The following is a 24,427-nucleotide window of genomic DNA, read 5'->3' as shown; positions in this document are numbered from 1 at the left end:
AAAAATAAATAGCTGAGTCTCAAGCTTTAAAGGACTTCAAGTTTACCAAGGGAGAGAAATGTACATAACTAATTACAACTCAAATCAAAGTGAAATGACTCTAAGAGAAAACAAAAATGTTTAAGTAGCATGTTAAAAGGCAATGCAAGATTGGTTCTATAGGGTGCATACAAACAGCTTCTTTAAAGATGTGGGTATTGGAGCCTGGTCTTATACACCTATATACGTGTGTGTGTGTGTGTGTGTGTGTGTGTGTGTGTGTGTGTGTATTATGTGCACATATGAAAATATACATAAACTTGTACAAAATCTTATAAACACTCTACTACATGGATATGATTCAGATAGAATTAAAAGTAATAGGTTATCTGCCAAAAGCTCCACATCTCTATTTATGTGAAGAATTTCTATGAGATGTCATTCAGGTCACCACTGCATCTCCCTGGAGGATTTGAATTAGGCCAGAGTTTGTCAAATCATGGCTTTAAGCCAGGAGCCCTTTAATCAAGGAACATTTTAGAGAGAAGTGCAATATGTAAAATAAATAAAGGGGGGCTGCTTAGATGTGAAGGGAAAGGAGCTCCATTACCCCTGCCCCTTCCGACCACTTGCCAAAGACCCTTGGGACCACAGAGCCCAGGGTGGAAACCCTTTGAGATGATCGCCAAGTCCCTTCCTGCTGTCACTGCCTGTGATGCAAGCCTATGTCTGTATGGCGCACCTGTTCCCCACAGCACTGTGTGATCGGGAAGGAACAGCTTGTTGTGTGAGACTTGGAGTCCTTCCCGAAAACACGTGAGAAGAAGGAAAGCAAAGCAATTAAGTGCCCTCACAGAAGAAAGGCTTTTAGAACAGGGAGCAATGTTGAGAAAGACATCATAGAACATGGGCTGGGAAAGACACTGATCAGCAATGAAGGGATAGACCAAGTCATTTATTTTTATTTAAGCACTAGAGGCCTGGTGCATGAAATTTGTACGGAGGGGGGCGGGGGAGCAGGTCCCTCAGCCTGGCCTGCACCCTCTCGCAATCTGGGACCCCTCAGGGGATCCCTGCGGGATCGGGCCTAAACCAGCAGTCTGACATCGCTCTCACAATTTGGGACCTCTGGTTCCTAACAGCTCGCCTGCCTGCCTGCCTCATCGCCCCTAACCACTCTCCTGCCTGCCTGATCACCCCTAACCTCCTCTGCCATGGCCCCCACTGTGGTGGCTTCATCCAGAAGAATGTCTGGAATGATGTCTGGAAGGTCACTCGGCTGTCCGGTCTAATTAGCATATTACCCTTTTATTATTATAGATTTGGATCAGGTGTTGAGTATAGAACCCAGAGACTAACTGCTGACTTTGAAGTGGGCTCCAGAGACGGCAGGCATCTCACCCCTCCTAGGGCTCTGCTAGCTTGGCCTTGGCAAAGCGGGCTCCTGAGGGACTTGAGGGCACCATCTCTGGGCTAATGCAGCAGGCCCAACAGCAAGCCAAGCAGAGAACAATGCCACTCCCAAATCAGTGATGCACGAGGAGCCAAACCACAATAACAGCCTTTCATGGGAAGAAAGGGATAATGGGCTTTGCTGGTTAGCATCCATGGACAGATCAAAGCCCACTTTCTAGAGCTTATTCCAAATGCCTCTTCTATCTCTTTCGAGCCTCCTGGCCTCCAGTAGCCGTGTTCAGTATCTCTTCTTTCATGCACAATGAGGTCATTTCAGACCCAGCAAGAGAGAGGCAGCTCCCTGCCTTCTAACACCTGCCAAAGTGACCTTCTTGCTCACTCAAAGGGCTGTTCAAAATCAGTCTTTCTGGTCCCCATCAGACAGACCCATGTGCTATCTGTTCTGGAAGTCAGCCCGGCCCTCTCTCTGATCACAGCACTGCCAGCCTTTGGACAGTGGTGACTCTTGAGCCCCAGGAGCTCCAGTTAAGTGAGGACGTGCTGTCTTCCCCCTCAAAGTGCTCTCAGTCTGATGTGTCCAGGTGCCTCGTGTGGGACTTTCTTTAATCCTGAGCCAAGACACAACTATAACAGCTAAAAGTATATGTTTCCATCAGCCCAACAATGAGGTAAAAAGCTTTGTTCTCTGAACAAAAGTCCCACCACACTGTAGAGTGAAGTGAGCCCTGGCTTTGAGAATCAGGAACTAGGTTGGAGTCCCAGCTCTGCCATTCACTTGACAGGTGACTTTAAGAAGTCCCACTGCCTCCCTAACCTTCAGCTGCATCAACTGGGGCTTAGAAGACTAATTCCCCAAACCAGTAAGCATTTATTGAGTGTCTGCCCACTGTGTGCCAGGATTCATGCCAAATGCCCAGGATATTCTGGTGAGCAGATCAGATTTGGCCTTTGCCTCACACAGCTCACAGTCTGGGGGGAGAGGCGGGGGGGAAGGCGGGACAGAAACTGAAGCAGTCAACAAACAAATATGTAATTACAAATCAGAAGTCCTCAGGAGGGTTAGAAACACTGTGTTCAGGAAAAAAGCAAGATGGGTGGGGTGGGCTTCGTCCAGCTGAGGAGTAAAGAAAGCGTCTCTGAGGGAGGCGTGTCTGAGGCATAAGGAAAAGCAGCTAAGGAAACAGTGGAGGCGGGGTCTCAAGGCCAAAGGAGCATCACTGGCAAAGGCCCAGAGAGATGGATGGGCTCAGCTTATTCAAAAGAACACAAAAGGCCCTGGCCGGTATGGCTCAGTGACTACAGCGATCAAAGGCATGTACCTGGGTTGCAGGTTCAATCTCTGGCCCCAGTCAGGGCACATGTGGGAGGCAACCAATTGATGTGTCTCTCTCACATCAATGTTTCTCTCTCATCTCCCTCTCTCTCCCCACCCCCTTCCCTTTCACTCTCTCTAAAATCAAGGGGAAAAGTATCCTAGGGTGAGGATTAACAGCAGGTGTTTGGAGCTGGGAGCTTGAGGAGCCAGGGGACACTGTGAGACAGAAGGCTGGAGAGGTGGCGGGTCATGTGAGGGTAACATCTAGAAAGCCCAAGCATCATGCTGAGCATGTAGCAGGCCCAGGCTCTCCATTAATGTGGGCTCCACAGGAATGCAGTGTTTGGTCGGTAGAGTACATTTTCATTTATAATCTAAGTGATTTCTAAGAACTCTTCTACTTCAATGATTCTTATCCACAAATTGCTGAGGGGAAAATATCTAAGAGTTCCTCGTCATTTGTAAACCGCAAAATTAACAGAACCCTTGTGGTTAGGGAAGTCCACCTTAGAGACACTATCCCATCTACCTAAGGTGAGATGCCCTATTTAAATGCTGTTTGGACAAACATGCTTGGCCCAAGGGAAGCCATAAAGGCTCCGACAGCTATAAACATTCTGCAAGGTTAAGCTCATTTCATGGTTCCCTTTCTTTCTTGAGCAAACATATGCCTCACACATTAAGCAAAAATGGCAGAGTTTCTTAAATTCAAAGTCAACGGCAATTTAGAACATTCCAGGCACAATTATGCCATTTGTTTATGCTCAAAAGCATTAACTTTCACAACTACATCTTAACTGAGCGGCATGTCGTCTTTTGGGACCCATGCCCGAGTTCCAACATTTCTGTCCTGCGCTGGCTCTCCTCGGGCAATCAAGCATGAACGTGAGGCCCCTGACAGAGCCGGATTAAGAACCACTACACTGTTCATTTTTCCAGATAGAAAGAGCAAGGGGTGTGGAGTGAGACAGAGCTAGATCAACACCCGGCCTGCCATTGAGTGGCCACAGGAAGTTTTGCTCCTTTCTGGCCTCAGTTTCCTTTTCTGTCAAAAAGAGATAACACCTACCTGGCAGGGCCTTTGTGGCTTAAAAGAGATCATATTAGGTGGGGGTGGCGGGGCAGGGAAGAGATCAACCAAAAATCTTGTATGCATATTTGCATAGCCCATGGACACAGACAATAGGGTGGTGAAGGCCTGGGGCGGCGGGGAGGGGGGCGCGGTAAAGGGATGGGCTAGAAGGAGTTAATGGGGGGAAATGGGGACATATGTAATACTTTCAACAATAAAGATTTAAAAATTAATCAAATTTTTAAAAAGAGAGATCACATCTAAAGGCCCAAGCCCAGTGTATGGAGCATAATAGGCACAAAAATAACAAAAAGCTTGGTTTAGAAGGTGTTCCAAGTCTGAGATGGAGCAAAGCCCTTGCTGGCAGGACCCGTCCCCCAGAAGCCTGGCCACCGAGAGAGATGGCAAATAGAGAGAATTAGAAGTCTCCATGAGAGACCAAGCCCGCTGAGCTCACCAGTGTCAGAACCCCTTAAGTCCCCCAGGGGACCCTCAAATCTCCCAGGGGACTGCGGCCTCCTGGCGAACAAGAGGACCAAGGGCTCATGGGTGGGCAAGGGCACTGTCCCTCCTCCCAGGGGCCAGGGCATCCACAGAGCACAGACTCAATCTGACCTGGCAGAACTAGTCAAAGAAGTATTTACCTTTAAGACCCTAAAAAGTGACCAATTCCCCTCGCCCTGTGTCAGAGAAACATAATTTTGGGGAGACTTCTCAGGTTTTGTTGCCACCCAGGTTCACATCATTTTGGGCAGATAGATCCAGTTTGCTATTCCTGTCTTTCTGACCAATACTCTTGTCTAAATTCTGTCCACAGACCCAAGCCATCCTGGCTAAAGTCAGCCGATTCTCTTTTGTCTCTTGTAAATTTTCTGTCTAACATTTCAATTCTTCTTCGAGGAGACAGATGAGTCAGCATTAGGTAATATTTTAATATCCCTAGCTATCAAAGGGTTTATCTAGCTAAAAACAAATTGAGAGCAATGTGTATCTACTGGTATAATGTGTCTGACATTCTTGATAAGTCTTACCACACAGATAAAATAACCAAGGATCAAAAAGCATGTTATTCTGGAAACATGCTGCCTCTCATTTATATGATTCTATGTTAAATAGGAAAGATTCAGCAAATGACTAATTATAAGAAAAAACGAGCCTTTATATTTGGAATCCACACATGAACATAAAATCCACAAACCTTATTTCATACAATACAATCGATTCCTCCTCCCAATATCAATTTCTTGTCAAGTCAGAGTGAGAATTGTTTTACTTCATTTCACAGAATAATAAAAATGGAAGGAGGAGCCCCTCGATTTATAAAGGAGGAAATAAAAGCTCAGAGAACGACTTGCCTCAGATCATTCCTCTAGTCCAAGAGGGGGAGGAACGGTGAGTGCTGATTCCAGCATGGTCAGCGCCAAGGGGAAGGAAAGGGACCTGGATAATCCACAACTCCCTAGCCTGGATCTGTGGGGCAGACCTTTCCCCACAGCAGCTACGAGCAGAATGAGGAGGAATATGTCTGGGAGACCTAGAGACAAGAGTGGCAATGGGTAGCTGTCCACCAGCCATTGCCAGCGACTACTGAGTGCTCGTCCACCCGGGGCTGGCCTACCATGGTGCAAGATGCACCTCGCATCAGCTTATACACATACGAGTTCAGGGAACTGAGCTATTGTCCTTAGCCCTAGCTTTAGTATTATGACAATGCCTGGGAGAGGAAGTGGTAACTCAAACAATGTACATTTTTATCTGATGCTGAAAGATTTCTGGGGCTCACCCAAAGCCTACCCTTTGCAATTTCTTTCTCTTGAAAAGCCTGTGCTCTTTATTCATGTTGCCCTCACCGCACCTGGACACAAATGTTTCATGATGAAGAAGGAGGTAAAGGTACCAACGCTGGGAAGCTCAGAAAGCTCCTCTCAAGAACATCATCTAAATCTGCCTCCAAATTGGTCCACAGCCCAGGCCAGTGACGTCACCAGCCACAGGCAAAGGCACCACTGAGAGTGGGAAGGGGAGGGGGAGAGAGGGAGGGAAAGAACTACAGGAAGCAGGGATAGAAACTGCAGCAAGGGGACCAAGACTTTGACTCTCTGACAATGTTTTTGTTTGTTTGTTAAATATATTTTATTGATTTTTTTACAGAGAGGGATAGAGAGTGAGAAACATCCATGAGAGAGAAACATCAATCAGCTGCCTCCTGCACACACTCTACTGGGGATGTGGCCGCAACCAAGGTACATGCCCTTGACCGGAATCGAACCTGGGACCCCTCAGTCCACAGGCTGATGCTCTATCCACTGAGCCAAACCGGTTAGGGCTCTGACACAATGTTTTAAACAAAGCTGTAAAGCCGATGCTTTCACATGCCTCTCATTATCCACTGTGAGCTTCTAAACAGAGTTGATGTTCCCTCCTAAATAATACCACCTCTGGGGTGGCCAATGTCTCCACTAAAGGTGTGAGCACTGCGGCCATGGCTATAGTCAGCAGCTGAGGAAAAGAGGGAAGTTGTTGTCTGTGAGTTTTCAAGGATATGACCTTGACCATATGCTCCCTTTTTAGACTGGGAACTAAACATAAGACCTAGAGCAGGTAAGGAAAGGGTATTGAGAGTGGCCAGAGAGCTGGAAGCTGCTCCGTTAGCACCATGGACAGCAAGCACAGCCTCACTAAGCCTCATGGGATGTTCAGAGTCCCCTGCCCTCTCCACCTACCTGCTGCTTTTCCATAACAGAGCCCCATGACTCAGCTGGGAATGCTGGCCATGCTTCCACATGTGGTCTAGGGGGCTGGGCTCTGCTGTAATCTATTTTCCCCTTCGTACTTTCTCTTTCAGTGATTCACTCCACCTGCCAGTGCTTGAACTGCTGTTGGATAATTCATTTATTTTCAAAGAATAATCTCACAAGCTTTTTTTAAAAAAAATCAGGCAATTAACTTACTCTTAATCTAATATACCAGTTGGCTGGCAGGTGATCTGCCCCAGACAATGTGCTGATATTCTGAAATCCTGTTAGCCTCTTCCTCTGCATGCCACTTCACCCTCATCAAGACCCTTGCAGTGTTCTTCCTACTGAATCTCGAGTTCTCAACTGAGCTAGCTATAGAGCAAGAGTTCCAAACCCTTTGGGCAGCTACCCTCAAAAAAACCTATTTTCCACATTTAGCTAGAGTCAAAGTTTTTCACTGAACTCTTTCTTAGCATGAGTACCAACCACTCTTTAGAGAGACTTTCTGAGAGGGATGTTTCACATAGCTTTCACAAACCAGACCCTGGCTCCTATTTCTCCAAGGGAGTGAGAAATGGCTACTCAAACATCCCCTCTGATGCTTCTTTGTTCTTTGACTGGGTAGGAGTATAAAATGGTGCAAATGCTTTGGGAAATAATTTGGCAGTTCCTCAAAATGCTAAACACAGAGTTCCCATATAACCCAGCAATTCCACTGCTTAGGCATATACCCAAAAGAAATGGAAACATATGTCTACTCAAGAACTTACACATGAATGTTCATAGCAGCACTATTCATAGTAGCAAAAGTGGAAACAGCTTGTATGTCCATTAACTGATGTACGGATAAATAAAATGTGGTATATCCATACAATGGAATATTATTCAGCCATAAAAAGAAATGAAGCACTGATACATGCTACAACATGGATGATCCTTGAAAAAACTATTCTAAATGAAATAAGCCAGTCAGAGAAGCCACATACTGTATTTGTTAATTCATATGAAATGTCCAGAATAGGCAAATTATATAGAGAGAAAGAGAAAGTAGATTAATGGTAGCCCTGTTCATCTAATTAGAGCTAGGAGATGTGTGGAGAAATAGAAAGTAATTGAGTAGGTATGGGTTTTTTTGGGGGGCGGGGGTATGAAAATGTTCTAAGGTTGATAGTGGTGATAATTTCACAACTCAGTGAATATACTAAAAATGAGTGAATTGTGTAGGATGCAAGTTTTATTTCAATTAAGCATATATACATAATGTATACACATACATGTATACATATACATATATCCTATATAATAAAACCCTAATATGCAAATAGACTGAACGGAATGACCGGTCGCTAGATGCTCAATGCAGGAGCTGCCCCCTGGTGGTCAGTGCACTTCCACAGGGGGAGCACTGCTCAGCCAGAAGCCAGGCTCAGGCAGGGAGCCTCTCCCGCCTATGTGGCAGCGCTAAGGACAGGGCAGGCAGACATCTTCCGAGGGGTCCCGGACTGCAAGAGGGTGCAGGCTGGGCTGAAGGACGCCCCCCCCCCCACCCTCAGTGCACAATGTCATGCACCGGGCCTCTAGTGTATATATAAGTATAAATGTCATGTAAAACCCAGGCAATGTCAAGAGCGAAATTAACCACAGATGCTCTGCTTCAGTGTGGTATATGTGTGTGCCAGAGGTAGACTGACTGAAAAGCAACTCGGTGATTTTTTTAAAAAACAACTTCATTGAGATATAATTGACATGTGATAAAATGTTCCCACTTGAAGTTTACAGTTTAATGAGTCTTGACAAATGTAAACACTAACACAATAAAGATATAGAACATTTTTATTGCCCCCAAAGTTCCCTTGTACATCTTCTTCTGTGCCCCAGTGCCCAGCCCAGGCAACCATTCACCTGCTTTATGTCATTACAAGTTAGTTTTGCCTTTTCTGTAATTTAATTTAAATAATACAGTGAGCATTATTCTGAGTCTATCTTTCCTGACAAAAAATTCAGTCTAATATATTTTATATTCAACCATGTTGTTATGTGTATCTCTAGTTTATTGCTTTGTTCTTGCTGATAGTATTACACCATATGAATATATGACTACAATTTGTTTATCCATTCATATGCTGAACATTTGGGATTTTCCTGATTTGGGTTATATGAACATTAATGTATATGTTTTTGTGTGGACATACGTTGTCATTGCTGTGTAGTAAATGCATAGGAGTAAAAACACTGGGTTTTATGGTAAGTGTATGCTCAACTTTATAAGAAACTGTCCAGCTGATTTCCAAAATGTTAATGCCATTTTACACAGCCACCAGCAATACATAAGGTTGTGTCTTTCTAATTTTAGCCATCCTTAGTCGGTATCTCATTGTGGTTTTAAATTGCATTTTCTTGATAACTAATTAAATTGAGCATCTTTTCATGTGCTTTTTGGCCATTCATACACTTCCTTTGTAAAAATGTCTGACCAAATATTTTGCCTATTGAAAAAAAATTGAATTGATTCTTTATTACTGAGTTGTATGAGTCCTTTATTCTGAATTCAAATATCTTATCAGCCATTTTATCCTAGTCTGTGGCTAGAAATTTCATTTTCTTAATGGTGTTTTTCTTAATAGTGTTTCTGATGAAGCCCAATGTGTTTATTTTTTTTCTTTTATGTTTCAAACTTTTTGTGTCCTAATAATCTCTGCCTACCCCAAAGTTGTAAAGTTTTCCTATGACTTCTAGAAGTCGTATAGGTTTCATTTTTATCTATTTCAAGTTAACTTTTGTGTCTAGTTTGAAGCAAGCGTGGAGGATCATCTTTGAACCTTTTATTCTTTTGTATTTACCCATGCACAATATCAAGTTTTCCAGCACCATTTATTGAAAAGTCTATTTCCCCACTAACTTACTTCCTAAGCACCCTGCCAAAACCACAGGATCACCATATTTCCCTTTCATAGCCACACCTACGCCTCTTCTGCTCTCCTCCCACCCTCCCTTCCTTAACTTCCAGCAACCACTAGTCTGTTCTCCATGTCTATAATTCTGTCTTTTCAAGAATGTTGCATGTAATGAGGTCATAAAGTATATAACCTCTTGGGGTTGGCTTTTTATTCTTTCGTATTTACATATACACAATGCTCTTGCTTCATTGGCGGAGCTCATTGGTACTATTGGTTATACATTGTAAGAACTTAGATTCCAGATCTGCTGGTGAAGAATTTTGTCAGTTTTTGTTTCTCAGAAAAAGTTTGTATTTCATATTTATTTTTTAAAGGATATTTTTATTGTATATAGAGTTCTATGTTAATAGTTCCTTTTGTTTCTGTTTCAGCATTTTGAAGATATCTTTTCATTTTCTTCTGGCTTAACGTTTTTAACAAGAAGTATGTGGACATAGTTATCATTTTTCCTCTATGTAATGTGTCTCTATCTATATGTAATATTTTTCTGTCTGTTCTTAAAATTTTCTCTTTATAAACTGTTCTGAGTACTTTGATCATGAATTACTCTGGGGTGATTTCCTTTTGTTTGTATCTTGCTTGGGGACTGTTGAGTTGCTTGGATATGTGAGTTTGTAGTTTTCACAAAATTTGGAAGGTTTTTAGCTATTATTCCTCTTCTTTTTTTTTTTTTTACCCGCCTCCCTTTCTGGGATTCCAATTACATGCATATTTGTAATAGCTGTTTTAAAGGCCTCATCTGTTAATTTATCTTCTCTGACATTTTTGACATTTTGGGTCTGTTTCTATTAACTGACCTTTCTCCTAATTATCTCACCATTAAAGCTAACATTTATTAGGCATTTACTGTGGTCCAGGCCCAGTACTTTACATGAATTATCTTCTTTAACCCTTCAAATAGCCCTAAGAGATGCATAGAACGTATTATCCCTATTCCGAGGTGTGACCAGAAGCTCAAAGGGGTAAGTGGCAGAACTGGTACCAGAATCCAAAGGCAGTGTTATTCATCCTTTCATCCTTTTAAAAAAAATTTTTAAATTTAATGTGACTTTTGGGGGAGTCTCTTTGGGAGCCTTTGATGGTCAACAAGGATCCTCCATTCTGGCTGGTTAGAACTCAAGCTTCTACTAGCCCTACACTGTCTCTGGGCATCACTCCACCTACAGGCACCTGGTCATTCTTTTTAACCCTACGGTTAGTACTCCGCTGTGGAGGCAAGAGGGCCTCTATGCAGATGCTGAGCATTCTCTGCACAGCACATTCCAGCCACTTCAGCCTCTCCAAGTTCCAATTTCTATCTCCTCAAATCAGCGATACCACCAAGCCCTGCTTGGGTCTGTGTTGTGGCCCAGAAATTGCCTCTAGGCACAAACCTGGTACTACCCTAGGGCTTATCTCATTTGTTTCCCTTCTCCGAAGGGTCCTAGAACAGTGATGGCGAACCTTTTGAGCTCGGCGTGTCAGCATTTTGAAAAACCCTAACTTAACTCTGGTGCCGTGTCACATATAGAAATTTTTTGATATTTGCAACCATAGTAAAACAAAGACTTATATTTTTGATATTTATTTTATATATTTAAATGCCATTTAACAAAGAAAAATCAACCAAAAAAATGAGTTCGTGTGTCACCTCTGACACGCGTGTCATAGGTTCGCCATCACTGTCCTAGAACTATACTGCCCTTGTGTAATATCTACAGAGCTATTTCATAGATTTTGTCTGGTTTTCTGGTTGTTTGCAGCAGGAGAGCAAGTCTAGTCCCAGTTGCTCTCTCACATCCGGAAGCAGAAGTAAGTAATGCCATGAGAAGACCCAGTGCTGCCTCTCCCCCCCACCTCACCCCCAACGCTGTCTCTGTTGTATTCAATATCCAAGACTTGATTTAGTCTGCTGGTTTGCTCTTAACCCACAACAGTCCCCGGCACCAGGAAAAGCACGGGGTGTTCTCCCAGCCAGGTTCTCGGCTCCCTTTCCCATTATGAGCAATGTCACCCAGCCACCCTCCCCCAACGCCTATTTTAAATATATACCAGCCTATTAGTCGGTTAGCTTTGCCTCCAATGTTCTTATCCTGGTTTCAGCATCTTACTAGTCATTATATGCCTCATTAGTGTACATGTCGAGTCTCAAATCTGAGCTCCTTTTCTTTCTCAGTATCTGCTGTCATGTTGCAGATCTCTGACAGAGGGGGATGAGAAGCTGTCCATTACAGAGTGACCCTTTCTAACATCACCCTCACACTCAATGATATTTATACATCCTTCCTACTGCCTTTTTCTCTCCCTGCTCAGCACCAATACACTTCACAGTTGTGAGATCATTAGGCTTCAGGGTACATAATCATCTCCACTTCAACTCATCACTCCTCCACGCCCATCCTTCTTTAGGATGAATCACACTGCCTTTGGATTCTGGTACCATTTCTGCCACTTATTAACTGGGTAGCTCTAAGCAACCTACTTACTCCCTTTGAGATTCTGCTCCCACTTTGAAATAGGGATTAACACATTCTGTGAATCTCTTAGGGTCATTTTAAGGGCCACAGGAAATGCTTAATAAATGTTAGCTATGATGATTAAAGTTAGCCCTTCCATCTACATTATATACCATCTTCTACCTGACGTGATGATTACAATCATTCCCTAACTACCGGTCAAACAACTTCAATCTCCCTTCCCTTCTGTTCCTAAACATTCCCAATTCTAAAAGATTTCCCCTATTTTACAAAAAACAAAAAACAAAAAAAGGAGTATGTTCTTTTCCTCCCTTTCCAAGCTCTTCATAAACACAACTTACCAATCCTATAACTCATGTCTACCTTATTTTTAACTCCCCTTAACCCAGCTTTTACTTGAACAATTTCGTTTCTAAAAATCACCAGTGATCTCTGTGCTACATTAAGTAGTCTTTTAAAAGTGCTACTAGTCTTTGGATTCTAGACAGCTTTTGAGAGAATTGCTCGTTTTGGCTACCATAACCACTAAATTGTCCTTTCTCACTTCCTACCTGGGTAAATTGAATCATTGGTCTTACTCCTTTCTCCCGAACAATATTACTCATACCTCTGTAATAGCCTTATGGGGGAGATATAATGAAATTTCCTACTCCTTGACTTTTGGACTTGAACATGTGACTTTATTTGAAAAAGGAGATATTGGAAAGTGCAAAATGGACAAGGACTGAAATATGCTTGTGGCCCTGGCCAGTGTGCTCGCTCAATGGTTAGTCACCAGTCTGCACACCAAGGGGTTGAGTGTTTGATTCCCAGTCAAGGGCATGTACCTGGGTTGCAGGTTTGATCCTGGGCCCTGATGGGGTGGGGTGCATATGGGAGGCAACCAATCAATGTGTGTCTCTCACATCGATGTTTCTCTCTCTCTCTCTCCCTCCCTCCCTTCCACTCTCTCTAAAAAAAAAGAGGGAAAAATTTCATTGGGTGAGGATTAACAAAAGAAGAAGGAGGAGGAGGAGGAGGAGGAGGAGAGGAAGAGGAGGAAGAGGAGGAGAAAGAGAAAGAAATGTGCTTGCATAGTTAGGATTTTGGCACTGGTTCAAGGACATAAAAAGAAAAGAGAAAATAAATATAATATATGAAATAAATAAGGAGAAATTACTCCAGATACAGCAGGTAATCATAAAGAGATTTATGGCCATAAAGATTTAAAAATTTTTTTAAATTCAAATATACCAATAACTACAAAAGACATGGAGATAATAGAACAAGTCCAGACAACATATTCATGAATACTGTAGAAATCAGATAAGCAGAATTTATGGCCTCTGATTCATTGATTAAGCTCCCAGGTGATTCTAATGTGCAGCCGAGTTTTAGGAGTCGCTGGTCTAAACCACTTATGATGGTTTTACTCCCCTGGCTGGGGAGTGGGTTAGGCCTCAGCATGTAATATGTTTCTGGCCAATGAGACACAAAAGAAAGTCTACTGAAGGTGGAGGTTGAAGCTTCTGGGAGAAGTTTCCTCATTTTTAAAAGGAGTCAAAGAAGCAAAGCTGTCTTATACAACAGTACTGACATCACCACCCAAAAATTCCTCCCCAAATCTGCTCCCATTTTTTCACCTCACGATACCTTACAAACGCTTCAATCCTTTTGTTCCATAAGTAACTAAACAACTCCCATGTGTGTATTATTGTATTACCTTCTGAGGAAGATATAAAGGATATCTATACCTGTGTTCTCAGAGCCCCCACCACTGGAAATCTTCCTACTTAATTAATGGTCTGTTTTCTCCACTGGACCACAGGCTCCAGGACAGCAGGACCTTGTCCATCTTGCTCATCATTGTGTTTTTTATAAGTGACTGTCTGACACACATGTAATACTGAATGAAGAAATGAATGAATGATCCCTTTCCTCCTATTAACTGACAATATAAGCCAAACATACAAATGCACAGAAATTAATTAAATGCATGAGTAATAAGTTCACTTAATTTTCTTCCTAAATTACAAATCTAGTATGTGAATTCAATATCGTACTCAATTATTTCTATACTAGAGGCCCAGTGCACGAAAATTTCGTGCACTCAGTGGGGGGAGGGGGGTATCCCCTCAGCCCAGCCTGTGCCCTCTCACAGTCCGGGAGCCCTCAGGGGATGTCCTACTGACGGCTTAGGCACAGTCTGGCCTCCCTCTGTGGGAGGCAACCGGGTGGCTGATCAGGGGACAGTGCCAGCCGCCACTGGTTGCTGCTGCCTTCCCCCCCTCCCCCATCACCGTCCTCTCCTTCTGCCCACTGGCATGCGCCTTGGCTAGCCTGGCACCACCTGCTCGCTGGCCCCACCCACCCCCCAACTGGTTGTTCTGCTGTTTGGTCGATTTGCATATTACACTTTTATTATATAGGATGTTGGCCATCTTTGGACGTTATGACGTCTCAAGCTAAAAGAACTTTAGATATTGTTAAAAAGTGGGGCCCAAAAGAAGTGGTTTTCATAGACATGTATAGTCATGGGTGCATATATCAAGCAGATAAGCAATATTCTTACAAAACAGTGATTAGGCAAAGCCATTTCTATGACAAAAAGAAGTTAAGTTCCGATGGAGGGAGCAGAAAACCTCAGGACAGATTCAGAGAAAGTTAGCTCCTGAAGAAATCACCTTACCCCATCATCCATTAACACATCTAACCTCCTTCCCGATCTCAAGATCAAAAACAGCCCTCAAGAAACTCAATTGCTCAGATCTAGGTTTGCAGCTGCCAGAACTGGCTCAAATGGCAAACCCACTGGCCCCTCTGCTACTCCAAAGCCTGTTATCTTCAAGATCAGACGAACATCAGCTGACTCCTTTGTTATGAATCGCAGAAGCTTGTGGTGCACTTGTAAGCAGCCGAGGGGGAAAGAACAGGCAAACAAGAGGAGGAGGAGGAATGGGGCAGGGAAAGCATTCCCCTCTCAGGCTGAACAAGCTTGCCGGAAGATCGCTGAGGTGTTTCTCTTTGTTTGGAAAGAACCGATGCTTGCATCTAAACTCCAGCCTAGCCCTGGCGTGGCTCAGTGGTTGAGCACTGACCTATGAACCAGGAGGTCATGGTTCAATTCCAGGTCAGGGCACATGCCCAGGTTGCAGGCTCGATTCCCAGTGGGGGGCGTGCAGGAGGCAGCCAATCAGTGATTCTCTCTCATCACTGATGTTTCTCTCTCCCCCTCTCCCTTCCTTTCTGAAATCAACAAAAATATATTTTAAAAAATAAACTCCAGCCTAATGAGAAGCCACCTAAGGCAGAATCTCTAAACCTTTTCAGGCCTGAAAAAGAAAAAGCATCACCACATTATCACTCTGCAAAATGGAGTCATTAATACCCAGGAAACATAGAAACTGTGAAAAAGTCTGCGAAGCACACAGCCACCGGCACTTAGCAGGAACACGTTACGAAAGAATGAGTAGTAAGCTCCAGTAGCCCGTTGTGGGGGTTACAACGAATAAATCCTGCCCTAAAAAATGAAGTCACCCAATTTTCTTTCTAAAGTACAAATCCAACAGACCGGAAACAAGCGCTAGGTATGAAGTTGGGGGGAGGGAGTATTTAGAAAAACTTGGCCTTTTCCGAGAAATGAATGCAAATAAATTCACTCACGGGCACTAGACTCAGCACCTTACAGCAGTGACTTTGTGCTAATGAAGACAAAGAGTGTCATCAGGGATTTGCTTCCTTCTGAGAAAAGCTCGCTTTCCTGGCCAGCATGTGAGGCTTAACCTAGTCAGCCTGGCTCATGCACATTGGCACTTGATTACAGCGAGACTATACCAGGTCTGAGAGGGAAGGTGTTTCTCTATGAAGCCCTCTTGGCACTAAAACAACACAAAGTACACATCCTAGCAACTGTTGGCCGTCCTGGTGGACAAGACACAATGTGCTTTGTGTCCTGTCCTGGGTGGCAGTGGGAGTCTAGAATTGGAGGCTACGTTTGAATCCCAAGCCCACCGCTTACTAGCTGTGCAACCTTGAGCAAGCTGCTTAATCTCTTTTCATCCCCGCCAGGCTGCCTGAGAGCACACATCAATTATTTGCATACTTCACAATGTTGTTGAGAGAATTAAGGAAAGCCGTGCAAAAAGGCTTTGTCATGTATAAGGAAAGAGCTACACACATTCACAGGCTTATTATATTCTGTCTTGAGCAGCCCAGCTCTGACAATTCTGAGCCAGTTCGGTAGAAGCTGTCAGGAAAAGGAGAGAGACTCTAATACAAAGTGTGAAATGCAAGAGGTTCAATAGAAAATGAATGACTGCTAAACAAGGTTTATCAGAGGGTTAAACATGGAAGGTTTCATTAAACCAAGAGCTTGGCTGAGATCTGATCTGATGCACACCTCCTCTTCCCCGCCCATGCTTTGGACAACGATTCAGTTTGGCAGCCACTAGCAGCTCTAAGCCATGCCTTTGGATGCCCATGTCAGATCCAGGGAGAGGTACGCAAAGAAAAAGAACTGAGGAGCAGGGAAATTGTTACACCCACCGGCACATGTATGCAAGGCCATTACCCTTTGAAAAGGACAGAGCCCTCAACAAGCCTCACTCTAATGCCAGGAAAGGACCATGCCTGGCCACAGCCATCTTCAATTCCAACAGCATCAAGTCCAATAATATGGTACTTACACCGCAGGCAGCCTCTTCTCAAAGGCTCTCTTCCTCCATGAACTAGCACCTCTGAGCAGCTGAGGGTTCACAAAGCACGCCTGCACCTACTACCTCATGAACCTGGAGAATCCCCAGGTAGACAGAAAGTGTTTTCCAGTTCCATTTTATAGATGAAGAACCCAAAGTTCAAGGGCACACAACTTGTGAGTCATGGAGCTAGCTCTCAAGCCCAGACCTGGCTTCAGACCCTAGAGTCTAGACTGATCGTCTCCTCAACCTCAGGGTCACTCCCACTGTTGGTGGGAGAAATGCAGCAGCAGCCATGAGACCTGCCTCTCACCCTGCCCCTGCCCTCGCTCTGCAGGCCTGGCCTGGAGCTGTGCTTGCTCAGGGAAACACTCACTCCCCCACCAACTGGGCCGGTGCTGCTGGGGGGTGAGGGGTGCTAAATGTCACTTCACAAATTGCCCTGCTCTCTGCCAGGAGTTCAGACCAGTTTGTACCACAATTTCTGAGCTGAAGCTGAATGGCATTTTCAGATGAGTGTCTTCCATCCCTTCCAGAGGAGATGCCAGGCAGAGGGGACGAGGTCAAGTTACTGGCCTACTGTGCATGAGCTTCATTCTTCCAGGACCAGCTCAGGGCAGGTCAAGATAAAGGTGTAATAGATATAAGTTCAAGATTGCCCCAAGACTGGTGGTGTTTCTCCTTTTGTTTTTTTTCTGTCTCCAACTTGGACAGCCTGGCTGAAGAGCAGAATCCAGACAGAAGAAGGAAAGAACAGGGTCCTGGACCCTATAGCCTCAGCTAAACCTCTAAATAATTGAGTTTATTTTACATATGAACCAACGAAATATGGCTAAACATGGAGGCCTTTTCCAGAAAGCTGGGTGAATCCTGCCTAGCAACCTGGTAGGGGGACATTCCGCATTCCTGTATCCTGCATCCCAGGGTGCAGTTCAGCTTTCTCTAGGAGGATTCATGTTGACCTGATACACATAGAAAGAAGATAAGCAGGAAGAAAGGGGATAAAGAAAGCAGGGAAGGAGGGAGGAGGAAAGAATAGGAACAAAAGATAAAAAGAAAGGAAAATTAGAAAAAGGAAAAAGGCAGACTCATGGACTAACACCTAGATGATTAACATCCAGATGACTCAAGGACAACTTGACCACCATGATCCAGGGACAGAGAGGGGTTTGTCTTCAAGCCAGTGAAGGGCCATTATGGGAGAAGGTTTGAAAAGGACAGAGCCCTCAACAAGCCTCACTCTAACGCAGCCGTGGGCAAACTACGGCCAGCCAGTTGTGCTTCCTTCAGCAGAAAAGAGAGTGAGAATCCTCACATGGGAGCAGGAGATGATGCCGAATGGACTGAACACAAAACTGGGAAGGAGAAGAAAGATTGTGTAGTGTCTGGATTAAAAACCTCTAAACTCAAGACAAGTAATTACCCATTCTGACTGGGTTGGTTATAATCTCATGAGGAGGCAGGAGATTAGATGGGGTCCACTTTAGAGATTGCCTCCACCTCAAACGCTCCGGGGTGCCCTGCACAGGTGGGCAAGGGAACCAACTGTGCTCTCCTGGGCTGTGAGGATGACCCCCGAGTCCTCCTGCAGGCTCCTGTGGAGTAGGAAAGCAGACAGGAGCCCTACCCTGATTTTCTAATGAGACAAGACCATTTACTGAGATACTAATCTGGTTTTGTATTGCTCTTGCTATGGTTTTCTCTACTCCCAGTAGGTGTGGGGCCCTGCGTGTGCACCTGCCTTTGGAGAAATGTGGGGGAGGGGCAATGTAGTCAGAAGGGCCAAAAGCAAAGCCTGCCTTCAGCCACCTTCCTTTCCCCGACTTTTGTTTCCTGCCATTCTGAAGACTTTTAGGGGTCATGCTTCAGAGAAAGCCAAGAGGCAGAGCTGGGGGCGGGGGGGAGAGCCCAGGCTCCAAGGCCAGAAGGGGACACCTGTCAGTGGACTCTATGAAGCGCTGGTTCCCTCACAGGGAGGGAAAGATGGCCAGGCCCCTGGAGGGGCTGGTGAGAGTGGCTGTGAAGTGACTGGCCACGACCACCTCTCAGCTGCCTCTTCCAATAATATCTGGCTTAGTCTGGTGCCTTTCTAAATAACTCTAAGTTGCTGCAGTATTTTTAATCTCTTTCAATTGCATTATGTTGAAAAATACCCAAAAGATGTCCACCAATGGGAAAGGCTTGGACATCTCCGTTGTTAAACGGATGTGTTTGCAGCAGCTGTCTCTTATCCATGGATCTGACCTGCCTGCTGATTGTCACTTATTGACAATATCCCCTTATAGGTGCAACAATATTTCCTTGTACAAATGGAATATGTCATCCCGCTAGACTGTTCATCTGGCAAGGGCAGAAAATGCACCCTCTACTTTTATTACACAAAACAATGAACATTTATAAACCTCAGCCTCATGGAAAGTACAGAAACATTAAGAGATATGGTTTTCCCTCCTGCGCCTTGCAATCCTGAGAAACTTGTTCAGAAACAATACAACCTGCAAGTGAGTATTGGCTTTAGGCACCAAGGGGGCTCTGAGGAGTGGGGCTCAGTGACACCCTGGGAGTGAGCCGGCAGAAGGCAGAACTCACCGAGTACCCACTGTGGCCAGGCCTGGTGCCCGGTGTGTGACATCATGATCTCATTTAGGACTACAAGAGCCCCTGAGGAGAGTCCTGGCAACCACTTTTTACAAATGGGGAAACCAGTGCTCATGGTAAGTGAACCTGGAATTTGTAGCCAGGCCTGGATGACTCTGGAATTCATGCTCTTTCTTCTACATCACACTGTCACACCCAGGAGAGGGTCCTGGGGTTGACATTCAGGAGTGGGGTAATTGGAGGCTAGACTCAGGTGGAGGCAAGAAGACGAGACGATAAAGGTGATGAAGACACTTCAGAGCACTATCTACCCGACTGGATGCTGGAGAAGGAGGAAAGAATGAATTGAAGATGCTCTGGGGTTGAGATTCTTACAGCACCTGAAAAGGCTCAGCTCACCAAGGTTTACAATCAGTCTTGTTGATGTCCTCACTCAGATTAGCCCCAAATATCTGAGTACAATCCTAATTTTTTGAATCCAACACCTAGAATAGCAGTTCCCAAAAAGTGGCCAGGGACCCCTGAGAGTCCCTAAGACCCTTTCAGAGGGTCCTTAACTTTACAGTTATTTTCACAATAATACTAGGACACTACTTTCCTTTTTCTCTCTTCTTCTCTCACAAGTGTGCAGTGAGTGGATTTCCAGAGATGACATGGTGTGTGATAGTGGGATGCACTGAATGTGGGCAGACTGGAACCCCAGACCCCCTGCTAAGGCAGGATTAAAGAGATTGGCAAAGATGTGACACCATGCCACTCTTGACACTGTATTTTTTTAAAATATAGCCATAGTCAACATTCAATAATTATATTATTCTTATTTTTTAACAAACTAATAAATAAATAGTTTTAAATTTTCCCAGTTTGAATTTTTAAAATTGTAAGTATTAATATATATAACTCATACAAATAAAAGCTCTTGGGGGATTTTTTATAATTTTTAAGGTTATAGGGGAGTCTTGAGAGCAAAAAGTTTGAGAACTAGTGATCTAAACGATTGATGGTAAAGACAAACCCTCAAATTGTGTGTGTGTTGAACTACCATAAACTGGTGGGCCAGACATTGTTCCAGGCAGTTTATACTTATGACTTCATTTGATCATCACAACAACACCATCAAGTAAGAAACTTGTTCCCATTTTGCAGATAAGGAAAATGAGGCACAGAAAGGCTGAACCGCTTGCCCTAAGCCAGTGGTCGGCAAACTGCGGCCCCTTGAGTGTGGCTCTTCCACAAAATACCACGTGCGGGCGCGCATGTACAGTGCGATTGAAACTTCGTGGCCACACTCAAGGGGCCAAAGAGCCGCATGTGGCTCGCAAGCTGCAGTTTGTCGACCACCGCCCTAAGCCATTAGGTGAGCAGAACAGAATCCTATTTTGTTATTAGGTGAGCAGAACAGAATTCAAGCCCGTGTCTGTCAAATGCGAAGGCCCAGGATATCTGTGAATGGCCAGTTTGCTCTTACAAAACCAACACTGCAAAGGCATTACATGTGACAGTCAGATTTTAAAAAACCCAACCTGTAATACAAGGCCCACTGCAAAGGAGGCAACTTTAGAATAATGAGTATAATGAGTAAATGAGTCTAATTCTTTAACCTGAAACATCTACTGCCTGCCAGACACTGTCTTGTGCCTTAGGATAGAGAAGAAAACAAGATAAACTCTGTCCCTTCCCTTTGGGGAGTTTACAGAGGGGCAGTGGAAGAGCGGAGACAGATTTTAAACAAATAATTGCACAAGTATAAAGCAGTTCAAGAATATAGCAACGTCTGGATGGGAATTGAGCTTGCTCAGAGCAGTCCCCACTCAGGTTCCAAGAGAACTGGGAGGCAGGAGAACATCTGTCCAGATCATGCCGGTACCCCTGTCGGAGCCTAGCTAGGCTGCGTAGATGTCTGAGCAGACGCACGTTGAAAAGTTCCTTTTTTGCTTTCTTGATTTTTCAGCTACGGACATCTCTGGCCTACCTCATCTAGAGAAGCCAAGATTGCTGTTTTGTTTGAAAGGACAAATATGTTTTGTGAGGCCTGGTGGGCTGGGGAGGGCTGTGGGAGGTGTGAAGCACTTGGGTATGTTTAGTCTGTGGAGAGAATTTCTGCAACAGGACTCTGGGCAGAAATAATAACTGGGGCAGTGGGTGGTACTGAGACAGGTTTGATGAAATTAGCCACGCTCCTAGCTCTGGTGTGCAAACACTGGGCCAAGGTCACGATAGAGCGAGGAGAGCGTGTGAAGGGCTCACACAACCTGCCTGTCCATGGCCCGAAGAGGAGGCCATGGTCATCTTCATAGACAATGGCTAAAGGAACAACAGGGCCCCCTCGCTGAGGGGATTGTTTTCAACCACAGATGATTCCTTGTTCTCCACTATTCCCATCCTTCCTCTCCCAGCCCAGCCAGATAGAAAGAGGCCAGCTTTGGTACCCTGTTCCAGTCAAGCACAGCTCACACCCCCTGAATAAAATGAAAACACACACCCCGCCTCCAGGACCTCCGGTAGGGAAGCTGCACGTCACAGTACATACTCAGTGAACATCTTGATCTAATTGCGATGCTATAGGCCGGTGGCTCCCAGATTTATATCTCTTGGCCAACCTCTCTCCTTGGCCCCAGCCCCATAAGTCAATTCTCCACCTACATCTCTTGGATAGCTCAATGTTTTTTAATCCAAACTTATAATTCATCCCCTAAACAGCACCCCACCCCTACTCCCACACCTGGCCCACCTGCATTAACCCAGCCCCATGGGAGACACTAGTCTCACAAATCTCCCCTCCAAACACTTTCACAGCCAATCCATCTCCTGATCCCACTGGCTCTACCTCCACATGCTGTCCAGGATCTTGCCAACTCTCTATCTCCACTGCCACCACCACGGTCAGAGCTCACCTCGGCTCTCACGGGGACAACTACAATACCCTCCTTACAGGACTCTGCACTCATTCCAGCCTCGGCCTCCAGCTCACTCTCCCCATGGCAGTGGGTGGTGGGGTGGGGTGGGGTGGGGTGGCCAGATGTGGGATGACTGGAAGAGTGAAAAGCAAGAACTGGAGGTAGGGGATCAAATCAGGAGGCTCTCTCGGTATTGCCATGCAGAGCAATGGGAGACAGGAAAGGGGGGTGATAATGAGAGCCTAAGAGAATAGATGGACACGAGGTTCTTGTGGAGGCACCTCTACAAGCTCCCTAGGGGAGAGATGATGAAGAAAATGAGGGAAAAGGCCCAAGGGCTAAGGTTAGGAGTAAGGAGGTGCTGTTCAGAGAGTTAAGGGGGAGCCAGGATGAAGAACTGCTTTGGGGGTTCAGGCCAAGCCTGTTGACCCTGAGATACTGGAGAAGAGTTGCACACAGTGTCTTACGCCCCATTTATCTGTTTCGTGTGAAGGGATCTGATAGTCACTTCGATGATGAGCTGCTTGAGGCTGGGGCCACATCTCCTATGTCTTGAATGCACTCCTTATTTTCAAAACATCTTTCCCTGCCTCTGCTGCACAGCTTCATTCTAGCCCTGCTCTCCTGGGCCCACGGGTCCTACACAACGGCATTCCTTGCCTGTGAGCTATCCATATTTGCTAGTTGTTTTGTTTAACTACGTCTTCTGGGCCCACTAAATGATGTCTTCTCAAGCAGACAGGACTCCCAACTCTTCCCCTTCTGGCTGCTTAAGGTCTGTGGTACAACTCCGTTGGCCAGATGGACAGGTGGAGAGATGCCCATCCCCATGTCTAAACTGTACAGAGCCTTCTTTTAGACCCACATCAAATAGCACATGGTCCACGAGTCAGTCCCTTTCCAGGTAATGATAATAACGAGCCTTTGAGGAGCTCGCTACCATTCCCATGGTATTCTCACAGGCCTGCTCTCATAACCAAAGGAGGCATTTCTCCCAGAAAGTCACCTCTTATTCTCTAACGCCCATAGTCCTTCATTCAGAGACCCTTTGCAGCATTTATCACACCCACTTTGGAGTTATTTGCTGGACCACCAGGTTATAAACTCCTTGAGGACAGGCTCTGAGCATGATTCATGTCTGGGATCCCCCCCGCCCCCCCGGCCCCAGCCTGGCCCAGAGCCTGGAACAAGACTCCATACATATATGATCAATGAGGAAACGAAGAAAGCACAGTGCACATAGCTCTCTGTGTACATTTTTTAACCTGAGTGATGCTTAGAAGCTTGGAAAGAATGCTGCCAGACAATGACAAAATGATACTTTAGTAGAAATAAAAACAGTTAGGAGGAGCGGACCACAGGGTGACTACTCAAGATTCCTGTGTCAGCCCTGTTGAGTGCACCGGCGACACGTGGTTACACAGAGGGGACCAGCCAAGTCCTCCCCCACCCCATCCATGCAGAGAAGGGCACTAATTTCACTCCCTATACATTGGGGTGGCACCAACTCCAAGGCAAACACCAACAGGGACCTGGAAAGAAGACACAGAGGCCGGGAGAGAGCAGACTGTGGCCAGAGGGCCAGGGAGTCACAGGCCTTCCGGAGCTGCTGCTCCCACCACCTGAGGCCGCAGTTAGGCCAGAGGGCACCTGGGCTCCTGCCAGCTCACAGCCGCTGGGTCTCAGCACCAGTGGGATACGCCAGCCGAAGCCAGAATGAATGCGTGGAGCCAGCCCCCTTCCCCCTGCTGAAGGGCCGGAGGGCTTTCACCTCGGCTGCAGGTGAACAGGAGCGGCCCACACAGAGACCCCACCCATGGTCCCTTCTCCCCTCCCACCATCCAAGAGACAGTTCCAACACAGACTGAGCCGTTCCTCTTTCTGGGGACTTCAAGGTAACTCCCAGTTTGGGGCATTGGGTTGGGGGTCAAAAGGGGCCAATGAGGAGTTTTAGAAAAGATGCATTCACTGTCCATTTACCCATGTCAACAGCAGCCCCTGCTCTGTATGAGGAGATGGGGAAGAAAGGGACTGCCTCCCCTGAAGCAGTTTCTTCCACAGCTAGCCAAGGGGAAGGGGCCCACACACAGGCTGGTTTCAGAGCCAAGGATGTGAAGGCTGCTGGGAGCAGCTTCCCAGGTGAGAGGCTTCAAGCCTGGCAGCGCTCCGTGACCTTGCAGCAGCCTAAACCTGGCAGCCAGAGCGTCTCCTCCAAAACCCAGCTAAGCGGCTGGGAGACACTGTGCAGCTCAGAATCGAAGTCCAGGGCTTGTTTAGGAGGAGGGAGGAGAGTGAGAGACAACTGTGGGAAGGGGAGGGGAGGGGA

The 24,427-nt window shown here is 45.5% G+C and overlaps 1 protein-coding gene across 1 annotated transcript in view; it reads right to left on the bottom strand.

Moving 5' to 3' along the window:
• KCNH1 (potassium channel, voltage gated eag related subfamily H, member 1) overlaps positions 1–24,427 on the bottom strand; it is a 261,433-nt gene that overhangs the window by 113,123 nt on the left and 123,883 nt on the right. The window lies entirely within an intron of this gene.

This window comes from Myotis brandtii, unplaced genomic scaffold (genome assembly GCF_000412655.1).
Source record: "Myotis brandtii unplaced genomic scaffold, ASM41265v1 scaffold2254, whole genome shotgun sequence".
Classification (NCBI taxonomy): Eukaryota; Metazoa; Chordata; class Mammalia; order Chiroptera; family Vespertilionidae; genus Myotis; species Myotis brandtii.
This window is presented reverse-complemented; position numbering and strand designations above follow the sequence as displayed.